Genomic DNA, 16,249 nt, shown 5'->3' on the forward strand with positions numbered 1-16,249 from the left:
TAAAATGTAGTTTAAAAGTTAGATCTAGACTAGATGATTGTGGTTTGGTTTTTGATTTGTTTGGGAATTTCACGCAAAGATTTACGAGGACTATCTGCGCTAGCCATCCCTAATTTAGCAGTGTAAGGCTAGAGAGAAGGCAGTTAGTCATCACCACCCACCGCCAACTCTTGAGTACTTTTACCAACGAATACTGGGATTGAGCATCAATTATAATGCCCCACGACTGCAAGGACGAGCATGTTTAATGTGACAAGGATTCTAATCAGCGAGTCGAGCGCCTTAACCATCTGGCCATGCTGGGCGAGGGTGATTGTGAGATTATCCATCCAGAATGTATAGTTGAGGTTTTAAAGTGAAATTATGACATATTTTATTGTTATAACAGTGTTAAGTGTGTTCTAAAGTAAATGGACCAGGCTGCGTAGATTTTAACGAGAAAAAAAAGCAATTATTGAAACCTATTGTAAAGAATCTGGCCTATGTAAGTAAAACCTGACATTGACAATAATGTCATAATGATTATGTATTAAAGTTAAAGCTCTCAGCCTTTCTCTGTTTGTTGTGCATACCTCAGGTAGTTAACCAACTGACAGAGGACAGATGTTGAACCTTTACATGAACATGAATTTAGTGGTAGTGTGGCTGCTGTAACGTAAATATATTTAGTACACTGAAGCACGCTTTTAAGCAAACATCCTGTATCTGAACCTGCCATGAAGAGGAATAAAAAGGCATCTTCTTTTTCGCTAATAAAATTTTTCATGAAAGATATCAGGATTTTACAAATCTTCCCTGTGCAAATTTATAGGCTGTCTGATATTGGAGATAGAAAACTCTTGTGAGTTTTAATTGCATACATTTCTGAATTGGTACTGCTTGCTTTACGTATGGATCAAATGTGGAGAAAAGATTGCTCATAATATGGTGAAGAAAAGGAACAGTCACTGTTTTCTTAAAGTAGTTCTCCATGGATTTGTATTTTGCATTTGCAAGTTCGGCTTATTTTTGACCAGCTTGTGACAGGCTAATATTAATATGAGATTTTTTACAATATTATTGCTATTCATGTAGATACGATGTGAATAATAATTTACCTATACTCATAGTGAAGTCAGTTCTTTAGAGGATTGTTCTGTTAAAAAAACTCCAAAAACGATGTCTTCGTTTGGACCTTGCACGTTTACAAAAGTTCCTTTCAATTACAAAAGAGAATGTTGTAAAGCTGTTACAAAAATGAACTCCTAGAATTATAATATTTTCAGACAAATCATAGTATTTTTCTTATCTTCAGCAGCCCAAATATCGCTTAACTTTTCAAAATTATTATCTCCATACATGAAGTAAGAATGGATGACTTAAACACAACCTTTCTAAATTTCAGTATTCTCATTTTCAGTGTGTAATGCACATATTGAGTAGTGGAAGACATGATTAATTTGTTCCATGCTCAATGTTCTTTTGATAGATAGTTTTTAATAGTTCCCCATGTTTAGGAGAGGTTTGAAGCCAAATATTTATTCCTATAACTTGATCAATACATTTTCTTATTAGTAGAACTTACATGAATTTAAATGAATAAAATCTTGTTTTGCATATATCAAATTTGAATTTCAACATCATATTTTTCACCAGCCATAAGAGATGTTCCATCATATCCTTGGCCATCCAGTTCATTTAAAGACAATTCAACATCAGTCAGTAGCTTAGTAATTGGTTTAACAAAGCCAATACATTCTTCCCTAATTTCACAGTTGTCATCTGCAAAGCACAGACATATTGGTAAATGTACCACATTGTGAGACGACACTTCATCAGCAAGGAATGGGTAGAATCCATCATGTTTATTTCATCAATAATTTTTACTCAAATTATATCATATTCTATGACATTGATGATGTCATTTTGTGAGTGGGGAGACAAATATGTAGTATGTTTTGTCTTGGGATTATACAAATGAGCTCTCAGTATTTAATTATTTTCAGCATAATGTTTCAGCAAAACTGGAAAATTACCAAAATTTTTCGAAGAATTTACATCTTCTGTTTTGCCAGCAAAAGCTTAGTTTTGTTTTCCTAAAACAAAATGGCATGAGCAATTTGATGAATAATATGTTTCTTCTGAGTTATACGTGATTGAAAGGTACTACTAATATGTTTCTTCTGAGTTATACGTGATTGAAAGGTACTACTAATATATTATTGCTTCCACTGAATGATGGTTGTTCAATTAAAGTTTTCAAAACATCAGCAGCCTACACAAAAGCACAATAATAAACCAGCTCAGAATGGTTACTTGAAGTATCATTCATTTTTACCCATTTGTTAAATGACTTGTTGATAAGTTATACATTATCACGTCGACCAAGCACTGGAAGAAGGATACCACAAGAACCACAAAAAATGCCATCCTATATTGGATGTTATAATATTCATGAATAATTTTCAAACTAGGTAATTTTAAAGTTGCAGTTATACCCATGAGAAAATATTGCATAAAAACTTTTGGTGGTGCCATGTGCTTATAAAACACAGAAATATTTTTCAGCATTTGATAAATTACAAATAGAATCAACTGCTTTTGTTTGTATCAATAAATTGCCAATGTCAATGCATGTCTCAGTAACTACAAAAATACAATTACAGCATTGACAATTCTTTAATGAATCCATGATTGCTTTAATGTAGTACAATGATGGTGATGATCCAAGAAGAATGAAATTGTCAGTTCTTAAAACAGTTTGAGGCTCAAGTAAACAGTTTTCATATATTTGATATAATCACTTCAAGAATATAGTTCAATATTTTCAACCTCACAAACTTCACATTTATCACCAACAACAGAGAAAGATTGAAGCAGTGAGAGGTATTGCATATACAAGATTGTGTAGTGTAAGATTTATTACTTAGTTAATATAGTGAGGTAATATTTAATGATCATTTTGTTTTTCTAACAAGAGTGTAAAATTTAATTATTTTAAAGGCGACAGTTTGGACAAATTTCGTTACATAACTAGGTAAAAGTTGTGCGTTATATGTGTGATTCAGTTGTTGTAACGCCATTACTCGAACTTTGGGAATTTTTCTCGTTGCTTTAAGTGAGAATTGCTAAATCATAGTGTCTCGTAGGTTATTAAAAGTTCTAGGCTTCGTTGGGCAATGTATATATTGTAATGGATGGGCTAACCAGGTAGGCTTAGCCATTGGAGCTTCAACTAATTCTGCCACTCACACTTTTATTTGTATTAATTGAATAATTAATAATAATATTAATTGAGCACACAAACACTAATGTGAGGAATCTACAGTTAAAGTAAAGAATCCGACTCTGACACTAAGTTTCATACAATAAAGCACTTTTAATATGCTTCCAAAATATGTTATGTTATGATCAAATTTCTGAATATCTTGATTAAACTAACAAACTCTAAACTCTTTCAGCTGTGATGGTTGTGAGTCACTTCAGCTCAGGGAGAACTATCTGCAAGTTCATGGAAAACTAACTTTGAGTTCATAAGAACTGATTTTTAGCTTCAAATACGAGGTTTTTGGAATTCTTATAATATTCCAAATAGTGTACGCAATTACCTGTAAAGTTGAAACTTAATTGATTATTTTTCTTTGATTGCTTTGCAATATTCAAAAACAAAGGCATTTGCTCATTGGTTGCAGATAAAGTGGGTTAATTGGCAGCCTTCTCACTTGTATCCATGCACACACTTTTGAAATAGATATTACAGTAGTGCACAAACTATTTGACTCAGGGGCCACAAACAGACGTCTCGTAACCATTGTGGGCCACAAAAAAGTGAAGATTAAAATCGTCCCACAATTGTTTCACACAAGATGGACATCATATTTAAGAACACACAAATAATGATTACATCAAATAGTTTGCACATTATTCTTAGAAATGTTGTGATATGTCAACTGTCACAAAGTCAGTGCGATGGATGGTGCTGCATGTCATCTACGAGCTTAGAAATACCCGGCTTGATGTTTGACGTTGAAAGACGCAAGACTGCTTCCAGATGATCATCAGTTAGCTGAATGTGAGTGTTGTTTTTGTTCAGTTTCATATGCGAGAAAGCCTGTTCACAGATGTACGTGCTGCAAAACATGCTGGTGTGGACAAGTGCGTTCTCGTTCAGATTAGCAAATGTATCAGACAACGTTTCGTGAAAGTCAAGCAAACTGTTTTCTCAGTAAATACCACGCAGTTCATCAGATGCCTGGAGTAAGTTCGAGCTGATATTCTGCTGACAAGTCATCCACTGATACACTGAACGGATCAGCAAAAAGTTTCATCAACAATCTGCATTGGTCAAAGTCATGAAACCGTGAGTTGAAGGATTGAATCAAGGTATCTAGCTTCCCAACATAAACTTGTGTGTCAATGTCCTGATTCTTCTGTAGCTGTGACTGAAGGTAAGAAGGTGTACGAAGGTGCCTGATGCTGCTTGCCGCTGGAACAACTGCAACTTTGTCCTGAAAGCTGAGACGTGATTTGCAAGCTGACAGACAAGCTGATTTTTGCCTTGCAACTTCAAATTCAGATCATTCAAGTGCTGTATCATGTCGATCAGAAAGATCAAATCAGCTTGCCATGCTGGATCAGTGTCTTTGTCCTTGGTTCTGAGGAATTCTATCACCTCATTAATCAACTCCCAGAATCTTCTGAGCATCTTCCCTCGACTCAACCAGTGTACTTCAAAGTAATACACAAGGTCACCATAGTCTGAATCAATTTCTTCAAGAAGACTTCGAAAGTGACGGTGATTGAGCCCTCGTGATTTGATGAAATTAATGGTTTTCGTCACTAATGCCATCAGTGCCTGAAAACCAAGTTCTTTATTGCACAGGTTCTGTTAGTGAATAATATAATGCAATTTCACCAACTGTCTGTTTTGCTTTCCTCGATGCTTCATCAACAGTGCTACCAGCTCGCTACTTTCTCCGGTCATGGCTCGTGCTCCATCAGTTGTCGCATTTACCAGTTTCGTGAAATTCAATGAAACACTACTACACAGTTGTATTGTCTCCTCAAATAGAGCAGACCCAGTTGTCTCACCTTTCATGGAATCTATGCCGATTAGTTCCTCTGTGATACCAAACCACGAACAAAATCTAGTAGCTGTGCTGTTGAACTGATGTCAGTCGACTCGTCTGCTGCCAAAGAGAAGTAGATAAAGTTGGCTGTTTTATTTGTAAGCAGCCTTGCCACGTCTGCTGATAGGTGTGAAATTCTTTGTTGAACTGTCATACGATTCAAAGCCACCGTCCGTAGCTTGCGAACTGATTCCGGACACAACTTTTCTGATGCAGTAATCATACATTGCTTGACAAAATCACCATCAGTGAACGGTCGACCAGATTTCGCTATCATCAACGAAATATCGTAACTGACCTCACATGCTGCACCTAAATCTGCTGACTGCTTTGAGAAAACGTTCTGTTGGTGATTCAGGGACCGATGCTGAGATTCAATTCGAGCTGTTCGTTCATCACCGACAATGTTGTGGAAATCTTTATGCTTCGACTCATAATTATGCTTTATATTGAATACCTTCGCCACTGCTACTGTCGAATGGCACAGCAGACACATCACGTTCTTCTGTTGTTGAACAAAACAGTATTGCCAAGTCCAATCATTATGAAACTGCCGGTTTTCGTAGTCAACTTTTCTTAACTGCCATTTTTGTTACGAAATAATATGATTGTAAGTTTAGCTGTAACAGGTGATATTTTAAAGTAAACTCAGAGTTTAACAGATGTAAAAAGAAATAATTTATTTTGTCAAAGGGTCTTCTGAAGTAACTGAGCCCACCTGTGTGAACTTTGATGAAAAGGTAATAATTACTTAAAGCTCTGAATACGATTGTGATAACCTATGGGGTAACATAATTGTATAATCAATAATTAGTCTTATCAACTGGATTATAAAGTAACTGAACTATCCTATGTGGACTTTTGAGAATAAAATAGAATTATTTAAAGCTTCAGTTACAACTGTGATAACCAATATTGTTACAAAAAATTGTACATTGAGTGATTTGTTTTGAATATATTATTTTAAAACAAGTGTGTTGTATGCTGTCTGTTTAATGTCGACATTTATTTTAAACAAGTCACAGACACCTACTGTAAATAATTGAGCCCCTACAAGCGTAAAAATTTAACAACTGGATTGCGTCAAAAGCAGTGTCTGAAAATAAAAACATATATCAATTTTAGAGTCTGCCAATACATCGCTCTAAGTTTGTTACTAGTTTGTTTTTGAATTTCTCATAAAGCTACACGAGAACCATATGCACTAGCCATGCATAATTTAGCAGAGTAAGGCTAGAGGGAAGGCAGCTAGTATGAAGCTATTCTTTTACCAACGAATAGTGAGATTGACTGAAACTTTATAACATCCACAAGGTTGAATGGACGAGCAAACTTGATGTGACAGGAATTCTATCCCGTGACCCTCAGATTACGAGTAGAATGCCTTAACCACCTGGCCATGCTGGGCCATACAGCTCTAACATAATATTATACGTAAATTGACACATAAAATCTACAATAAAGATTGTTGTTGTACTAACCAATATATAGATGAATTACAATATCATATGTAAGCATTCATGGGTTATCAACAACCTTTGTAACATCAGGTGTGTGCATAGCACAACACAACATAGCTATTCTAATTGCATGTTGAGAGCCAGTGACAGGGTTAAGGCTGTGTGGGCCTTATATTCCATGTACTTTTACACAAAATAAATTTATCAATGGGCTCCCATTAAGATCATGGGCCCTGGGGCTAAGATCCCTCTAACTCCTACTTAAGTATGTCATTGTCAAAAGCTGTATTACTTACTAAAGCACCAAACCTTTTGCCAATACTTTTCTTTTGCAGGCAAAAACAATCATATGTTGTACTAATTAGTTTCATATAGGCTTTTCATTCTGTTTATTAAGGCAGCCCGACATGGCCAGGTGGGTTAAGGCGTGCGACTTGTAATTTGAGGGTTGCGGGTTCGTATCCCCGTCGCGCCAAACATGCTCGCCCTTTCAGCCGCGGGGGCGTTATAGTGTTACGGTCAATTAAACGCAAAATTAAACAAACAAACTGTTTAGTAAGAAGTGTTGAAGGTTTAGCTCATATAGTGTATAGTCTCACGAGTCAGACTCTTATAGGTAATTTTTCAAATGGGTTTAAGTATAGTACAATTTCTTGCTCCTTTATAAGAAAATACAAACCTACAAAAATGCTTAAATCTCTAACCCACAACCAGTTTATAGTTTTATGTCCATGACATAACAAAGCTTGCTTGTGTTTAAAACCATATGTAGCTGTTAGATGCGTGTGAGTTTAAGTTTAATGAGACAGTAATGATTTGCATAGTTTGTACAGGGCCAGGTTCACACTTGGGAATTTCGCTCAAAGCTACACGAGAGCTATCTGCGGTAGTCGTCACTAATTTAGCAGTGTAAGACTAGAGGAAAGGCAACCAATCATCACTATCCACCGCCAACTCTTGTGCTACTGTTTTTACCAATGAATAATGGGATGGACCGAGCTTTTTTAACAACCCCACAGCTGAAGGGCGAGCATAATTAGCGTGAAGGGGACTCGAACCCACTACTCCCAGATTGTGAGTCAAGTGCATTAATCACCTAGCCATGCCAAGCCAGGGAGGAAGAACGTATTCCCTTGGAATTGTGCAGTTAGCCTTAGTTTCGACGATGTCAATGCAATGAATGATAGCAAGAATTTTATTGCGTGAAGATGTTTAGATAAGAATCCAAACCCAGTTTATCGAGCTGCCAGTGAAACTAAAGATTCCTTTATCAAGGTTATTAGAATAAATAATGAAGACGTAGTAGCAGACCTTTATTATTAAGTTGATAAAGTTTCCAAGCAAAAAGTAAAACTGGCTGAATATTTGAATTTTGTGATCAAGAGCATTAAGAAGTCTTGAAACATGTTTCTGTAAGATGGCTGTGCTTGGAGAAGTATATTGATTGAGTTTTAAAAGGTTCTTTCAGAGAACTTTGTAGATGAGCAATTCTTAAGACTAAATAAAGCATTTTTAAATTCTCTACTTTAACCACTACGTGTGTTTCACAGCTCCTCAATATAATTGCTTCCAAATGTCAATAAATTTTGACTACATCCTGAGTCTACTGTTCACGGAATATATGACTTTTTCAAGTTTTCCTAAGAAGTTGTCATCTAGAATAATTCGACCAGTGATTCTCAAAGCAACTACTTTAATAACATACATTGATTTACAAGATTAGGAAATATTTAAACCAACTCAGAAAGTTTATCAAGGTAGATTAAAAACCAAGTAAAAGATGTCAAAATTTCTCAACGAGGGCGATTTTTCTGAATCATATTAAAAAATATTCTTTAGTTGCCCATTCTTACTTCAAACATGCATTTCTTTAAGTCCAAAGAATTTAAGTTTCCTTTAAATGACACACTTCTTTAAAATGCAAAGTGAATTGATGAAGTTAACAAAGTGAGAGTTCCTGCGAAAATGTGAGGTATTTTTTCAGAAATATTAAAATTTGCTTTTTCGTATACGTAAAAATTCACTGTTTGATGAATTATTGGATTACCAAACATAATGTTCCCCAGTGGCAAAGCGGTAAGTCTGTAAATTTACAACGTTAAAAACGGGGTTTCGCTACCTGTGGTGGGGCAGAGCTACAAATAACTCACTGCACAGCTTTGTGCTTCAAACAGCAACTACCAAACATTGAATGATGATGAAATTGGAAAGTCTGCATAAGAGGAAGCAAAAATGATTGATTATGAGGAGAAATGAGAAAAGCCAGTATTTTCCTGTAAAGTGAACATTTTATGGGGATATATTGCTGACATGAAAGTCAATGACAGTAATGTTCGTAGGTTTAAGTATCTTATGCGTGTGAGATAGTATTGGTTCTCCCACACAGCAGTGCTGAAGAGAAGATTTTTTAGCATTGTCATGAAACATAAAGCAGAAAGTAGGTCACCAATGAAAACTGATGGAATATTGTTCAATATTTTAAGTATGAAGTATACTTATCCTGAGACAACAATTTCTTGCAGCAAATGGAATTCAGACGACAAACTATTAAATGCTGCAAAGTGTGTACAGATAACAAAGAGAATAGCCAACAAAAATAAAAATGACTGTCCTAACGTATATGTTATATCGTGTTAGCTATATATTTTGAAGAGTAGTGTTAATGATCTTAAACTATTTAAGATTATTTTTTTTTTGCCTTTAAAAAAAAACAAATCTCCAAGTTTTCTAAAGTGAAATCTCCAGTTGTTTTTATATGGGAGGAAGATTTGATTTTAGAATATTAAAATTCTTCATAATCCAAAGGTAGGCAAGCTTGCCATACTCTGTCCATGACCTGCATATTCAATAAATGTACAGTGTTAAGCATACTCGACTGTTTACATTTAAATTAAGCGAGAGTGATTCTTATTTCTTGAAGAATAATTTACCACGTTCGTTTATGTAGCTGCTTGAATCGTGTGTTGTGTAGTTTAATGGCCCGGCATGGCCAGGTGGTTAAGGCCCTCGACTCGTAATCCGAGGGTCGTAGATTCGAATCCCCATAGCACCAAATATGCTGGCCCTTTCAGTGTGGGGGCGTTATAATGTGACGATCAATCTCACTATTCGTTGGTAAAAGAGTAGCCCAAGAGTTGGCGGTAGGCAGTGATAACCAGCTGCCTTCCCTCTAGTCTTGTACTGATAAATTAGGGACGGCTAGCACAAATAGCCCTCGTGTAGCTTTGCGCGAAATTCAAAACAAACCCAACAAATTGTGTAGTTTAATTGTCGTAAATTGGCGATTGTTGCATTATTGAGTCTGGCTAGCAGAACGTTTTTAGTTTATACGGAGTGTTATTACATCATAATGTCTAGTGGTGTAGGAAAAGCCCTCAGTTAGGCTATTTATAAATACTCGTCCAAGTAAGATAAAATAAGTTAGATGTTATAGATCAAGACTGTATGTTTATGAGTTTGGCCGTAAACAAACACCTACATACACACACACACATATATATTTGCATTTGTTTCCGTATTTTCACATACCTTATGTCTCCAAAGTGGGCCAACTATCATTTCGACAATGGAAATTGGTTAGGCTGCATGTGAAATTGACTTTCTCTTTATTAGTAGGCAATATCCAAGATGATATTGTTAATTATACACGGGAAAATATTCATTACAAAAAACACATACACATACTGTTGTATTTTTTTCCATTAAGCAATTTCATTATTATTTTTTGTCACAACAATAGTGAAAATGCATCTATCATAGTTATATTTATCAACTAACCTTCACTTGCACAATTTTATGAATAATTTTTACTTTATAAGCTTAGAGTTCAATTTACTGTTATGAAATATATTGATGATTTAAATATATATTAAAGATTTTTTCTTTTCAGGTTAAAATTCATCTGGTGCACAAAATGTGGAATTCAAACAACAGAAAGAACACTGAAAGAAGAAGAATGCTGTTTTTGTTGTTGGTTTTTAAATTAAATGTAAAAATAAGCCCAAAGTTTTCCACTCAAGGTTTGGTGTCCATATTTATTACGTTGCAAATGTTGTTGCTTCAAATAGATAAATAAATGGACTAAGTATGATGAAATGTCAAATGACATTAATACGAACGTGTTATATACAAATTTGTTTGTTTTATTTGTATTATGTTAAACACACAGCTATACGATGAGCTATCTGTGCTTTGGCCAAATCTGGATTCTAGCGTTGTAAGTCCGCAAACATACCGCTGTGCTACTAGTGGGCGTTAGTTTTTGACGTCTATTTCATTTAACACAAGACTTAAGATTTAGAAGATTTAAACTGTGAGTGTTAAATTTTGTATCTTTACAAGCGGCAATTTATCAGAAGTTTATTTATGAAACTGTTGCACGTTGTGTAGTTCACTAGTCGATGAATGATATATTTTCGCATCATGTTATTAGCACCTTCTAACTTGTTGTTTCACTGAGTATAGGACTCAGCATGGCCATGTGGTTAAGGCACTCGACTCGTAATCCGAGAGTCGTGGGTTCGAATCCCCATCACACCAAACATACTCGCTCTTTCAGCCGTGAGGGCGATATAATGGTAAATACAATTATTCTTTGGTAAATTAGTAGCCCAAGAGTTGGCGGTGGGTGGTGGTGAATAGCTGCTTACCCTCTAGTCTTACACTGTTAAATTAGGGACTGCTAGCGCAGATAGTCCTCGAGTAGCTTCTTGCGAAATTCAAAAACAAGTACTAAGTGTGGCTACGTCATAATATTTTGTAGTTTGTAAAAAGTCCTAGCCCTCAGTTGATTAATATTATATTATTAATGCAAGGAAATTTGAAAAAGTAAAAATTAGTGACGTAAAAGTGAAAAAAAAGGCTGCATGTGGGTTTAGGCCTAATCAGTAATTTCCAAAACAAGTATCAACGTTTGTATTGTAATAACATAGATAGAGAGGAATAATTTGTCTTGTCAAAGAGTGATGCAATGTAATTTAACATACCTGTAGTGGACTCTGATGGAAAAAAAGAGACAGTTATTTAAAGCTCTGGATACAACTAACAGTTATAATGGTAATTTTAAAGTGAGTAACACTGATTATATTGCAACAACAGAGCAGAGGACAATAATTCCTTTTCTCAATTAAATTATAAAATTTACTGAACCAGTCTATGTGGACTCTTGATAAAAATAGATGACTATTTAAATCTCTGTATATAATCTAGTGATTAACTGTGTAACAAACATTTGTTTATATGTTTGACTGGTTTTGAATATATTATTTCAAAACAAATAGAATGTGTGCTCTCCATTCTTTGTTAAAATTTATCACCAATAAGTAACACTCACCTACCGCAAAAAATCCTGTCCACACATGGGTAAAACCCTGACAATTTACGAGCCAGCGAGGATTATACAACGGTAAATGGCAGTAGAATGAGACGTGAATAATAGCACAGATACGCCTATATATGTACAGCTGTAATGGTGATGAAAATATTGTAGAGATTACAACCATACTATTCAATATTCAATAATGTTAACTAACTTTAACAAGTGGATATAGAGAGAAGAACAGCTTGAGCTCAAACATAGCGATCTATGAGAATTCATTAAACAACCACAGGAGCAGGAGAGAGAAGAATGGCAATAGAAGAAAGAGGAGGAGAGACAAAGAAGAGAGGAAGAAAGACAAAAAAAAGAGAGAGAAATAGAGAGTATGAGAGCATAAATTGATAAAAAAGAAGAGAATGAAGAGAACATAATTAGAGAGCATATATATAGAAAGAATAAAAGCATAAATAGATATTGCCAGACTCACCCAACAGAAAGATGAAGAACTCAAGAATAATAATGGGATCAGGGCCAACTGACCCAAGCTGTCCGAATTTGACAAATAGAAAACTGACATAGATGCTTTCCTGGAGAGGTATGAAAGATTTACTCAAATTCACAACCATGTTGTCTGAAGATGCCATAGAAGATGACAAGTTAAAAGTGGTCTTATTGAAATGCTATGAAGATTTTCATTGGAAGTTCAGAGAAGTCACACCTGACAAAGCAGAAACTGTTTCAGTTTGTAACACATTTTCAACAACATTTCACAAGATGGACTGCTGTAGAAAAGTCTGAAAATAGTTGTAAAGGACTGATAGATATACTAATATGTGAACAGTTCATAAACACATGCTTAACTGATATGTCATTGTTCTTAAATAAAAGAACACTGAAATTCGTAGCCAAAATTATCAAGGCAGTAGAAAACTATAAGGAAGCACATGGAGGGAATGTAACTAATAGCTCCAGTTAAAAGTCAAATCCATTAGCAGCTGACCTGAAACAGGATACCCCTAAAAGTATCAAGAACTTAACAGGTAAAAGGGAAAATAGGTACTATGCTTGTTTTAAAATGTAGCGAATTTTTAAACGAGTGCAAGCCTTTCACCAACAAGGAACAGCAAAAACTTCAACATAGAGCAGCTGGAAACTACTTATAAATATGTTGCTAGCAAGACAAAAATATTGCCTTGGATACTGCTGGCAAAGTGTATAAGCTAGGCATAACACTACATATTCACAAAAAGAAGGAAGTGCTATATCCATGATTAAGTAGTTGATGACCTGATTGTTAGATCATGTTGGCAAATGCCAGTAATAATTGGAGCATTGAAAAGCATCAAGAAGTGCCAACAAACCACCAAATCCAAATAGGTGAATGCTATAATGGGGACAAAATTAAAGTCCTACAAGACACTGGGAGCAGTGCGCAGCAGTGTGAATAAGTATAGTATCTGATGACCATAAGACAGGCAAGGTATATCTGTGTGTGCTAATTGATGAAACAGTGAGAAAGGTGGACACTTCATACTCTGTGGGAGATCTTGAAACCATGTGTATGAAGACACCCACCTAGGACTTGATGTTTGGAAATATGCCAGTCAGAAGAAGATTGGAGGAATCAGACAGCAAGAAGGCTAATGAAACATCTGAAGTCACAAGTAAAGCTCAAGATAAGAAAAATAAGCAAGACATCAAACCCTTACAAGTGCCAAAAGTGACATTCCAAATGTTTGTGTGGGCTGATGAAAGCAAAGAAGAAAAATCTTTCACTGCAAAAACTATGAGATAGTACCCAAAACAGAGTTGAGCATAAGATAAAGGAGGAAAGAACTTAAAGAAGAAAGGACAATGAAGGAGTGATGGAGCAAATCTGTCAAGGCAGTTCTACTGGGAATGTTGATTAGATCACTGTACTAACAGAATACTGAACTAAAGTGATGAAGATGGCTCAGGAGCATATTGTGGGAGGACATCTAGGAGTAAAAAAGATAGCAGACACAATCACTAACAATTTCCAGAGATTTGACCAGATTCTGAAGATCATTAACATCTTCCAAATGATAATACCTAGAGAGAAGATACCAAAGGCGCCATTTAGTGAAATGCATATCACAAAAGAACCATTAAGCAGAGTAACTGCATACTTGATTCGACCACTAACACCAGTATCTTACATAGATATACAGTACATGCTGACAATATTCGACAATGCAACACATTAGCTAGAAGGCATTGCATTGCCAAAGTTACAAAGAGAGTGTTCTGCAGTGTAGGCCTCCCCAAAAAATTCTTGAGTGATAGACAGACCCAGTTTACCTGGGAGCTGATGCAAGATGCATGAAGACTCATCAGCACTGGGCAACGTTTTACCATTTCATACAACCCCAGATGTAATGTAGTTTGTGAGATGGGGTCAATGATGTCTTAAACGTCATGCTGAAAATGTACCAAGAAAGATCCTATTAAATGGAAAGGTACCCGCTTATTGAGAAGACCCACAAGCAAATAAAGGATTTTCATCGTTCAAGTTGCTACACAGAAGAACAGTACAAGGTCTGATGCAAGTATTGAAAGAGCTTGGACATTAGACAAAGAGTTAGAAAAAAAGGAGCACACACCAATATGTGTTAGGTCTCAGAAACCAAATGTAGGTAGTTTTTAATTTGCCCAAGAGAGCTTGAATGCAACTCTAATCATTCAGAAGCACTTATATGACAAGAAGGTTGGTTGGTTGGTGTGATGTTTTATGGTGCAAAGCAACTAGGCTATTTGCGCCAAACATTTGGCAAAAAGTTAAAATTAAAGAAAATTAGTAAAACTCACAAAAGGAAATTAAGGTAAAACAAAACAAAGTTTAATATTTTAATTAAAACATAAATAGCATTAAATCCAATTTTTACATCAAGTCTACAGCAGTAAAAGAAAAACTACAGTAATACAAGTTGTAAATGGTGAAGCATTGTCGTCAAAACCCACGCTGGATGGGCGAGAGGAGGTTGTTTGATTCAAGGAACCAAACAAAATGAGCATTAACCATTCTCTCTAAGGTCTTATACAGACAGCTCATCAAAGCAATTGGACTTTAGTTTGAAGAATATTGTTGTTTTTGAATAAAGAACAAAGCTACACAATGGGCTATCTGTGCTCTGCCCACCACAGATATCGAAACCCGGTTTTTAACGTTGTAAGTCCGCAGACATACCGCTGAGTCACTGGGGGCAGTTTGAAGGAATGTTGGGATCCTTCTCAGGCTTAGAGAAAGGTATGACAATAGCCTGGCACCAGGCATCAGGAAAAAACTTCTCCTGCCAGATCCAGTTAAAAACAATGAGAAGAATAGCAAGAGAAGAAGGAGATAGATGGCACAGTATTTCATAGTGTACATCATCAAGTCCATCCAACATACTGCCAGATCGATGATGGGCCAGTTTGAGTTCTACCAGTGTAAAGGGACGATCATAGTCATAGAGACAATCAGCTCGAAAGGAAAGAGGTGATTGCTCTGCCCGGAGTCTTGATGGCTAAGGTGGAAGAAGAAGCAGAAGTGCCAGATACCCGCCAAAAGCTTTCACCTAGAGTATTTGCGATGTTCTGGGTATCAGCTACTTCCTAGCCATTAGAAAGCAATATCGAAAGGAGGACAGAGCTACATTCAACATTTTGAATCTTGTCTCATATGACTTTGGAACTAGTGGTAGAAAATATGCTGGTTGTGAATTTAATTCAAGATTCCTTCTGGCTTTGACGTCTCACCCACCAAGCATGTGCATGGGCATGCTGGAAAGTGCGAGAGTGTGGAATACCTACGAAAAGTATCCCAGAACCGGTTTTGAGCCTTCCGTGCCAGGTGGCAGGCAGGATTCCACCACAAACGAGTATATCGTGGAAAAGGTGTCGAAGTTTTAAAAATACATTAAGTAGATGCCTGTGTAATAGTCAGTTACTGCTGCCACACAATCATCTATTGATGCCTTACAGACGACGGCAGGATCAAGTTCTGCAAGAGCAGCGAAAGGGAGTCAGTTTGCTTGATACAGCTTTCACTGGGGCATGCGGGTAGGTGGCATCGACCATGGCCAGTCTCTCTCAAAATTATAGAAAAATGATCACTGTCTCGTGGATTATTGTCAACCCTCCATGAAAGTGGAAGAATAGTTAATGGGAACAAATTGACAGATCAATAGCAGTAAAGGACAGGCTAGGTGCATGAAAATAAGTATTAGAACCACTATTGAAAAGAGAAAGGTTATGATCAGAGAGCATATGCTCTACGGATTGACCCCTTTCATCAATATCAGCACTTTCCCAGAGGGGATGATATGCATTCAAGTCCCCAGGATTAATAAGGGAGACGGCAA

This window comes from Tachypleus tridentatus, chromosome 13 (assembly GCF_004210375.1).
Source record: "Tachypleus tridentatus isolate NWPU-2018 chromosome 13, ASM421037v1, whole genome shotgun sequence".
Taxonomy (NCBI): Eukaryota; Metazoa; Arthropoda; class Merostomata; order Xiphosura; family Limulidae; genus Tachypleus; species Tachypleus tridentatus.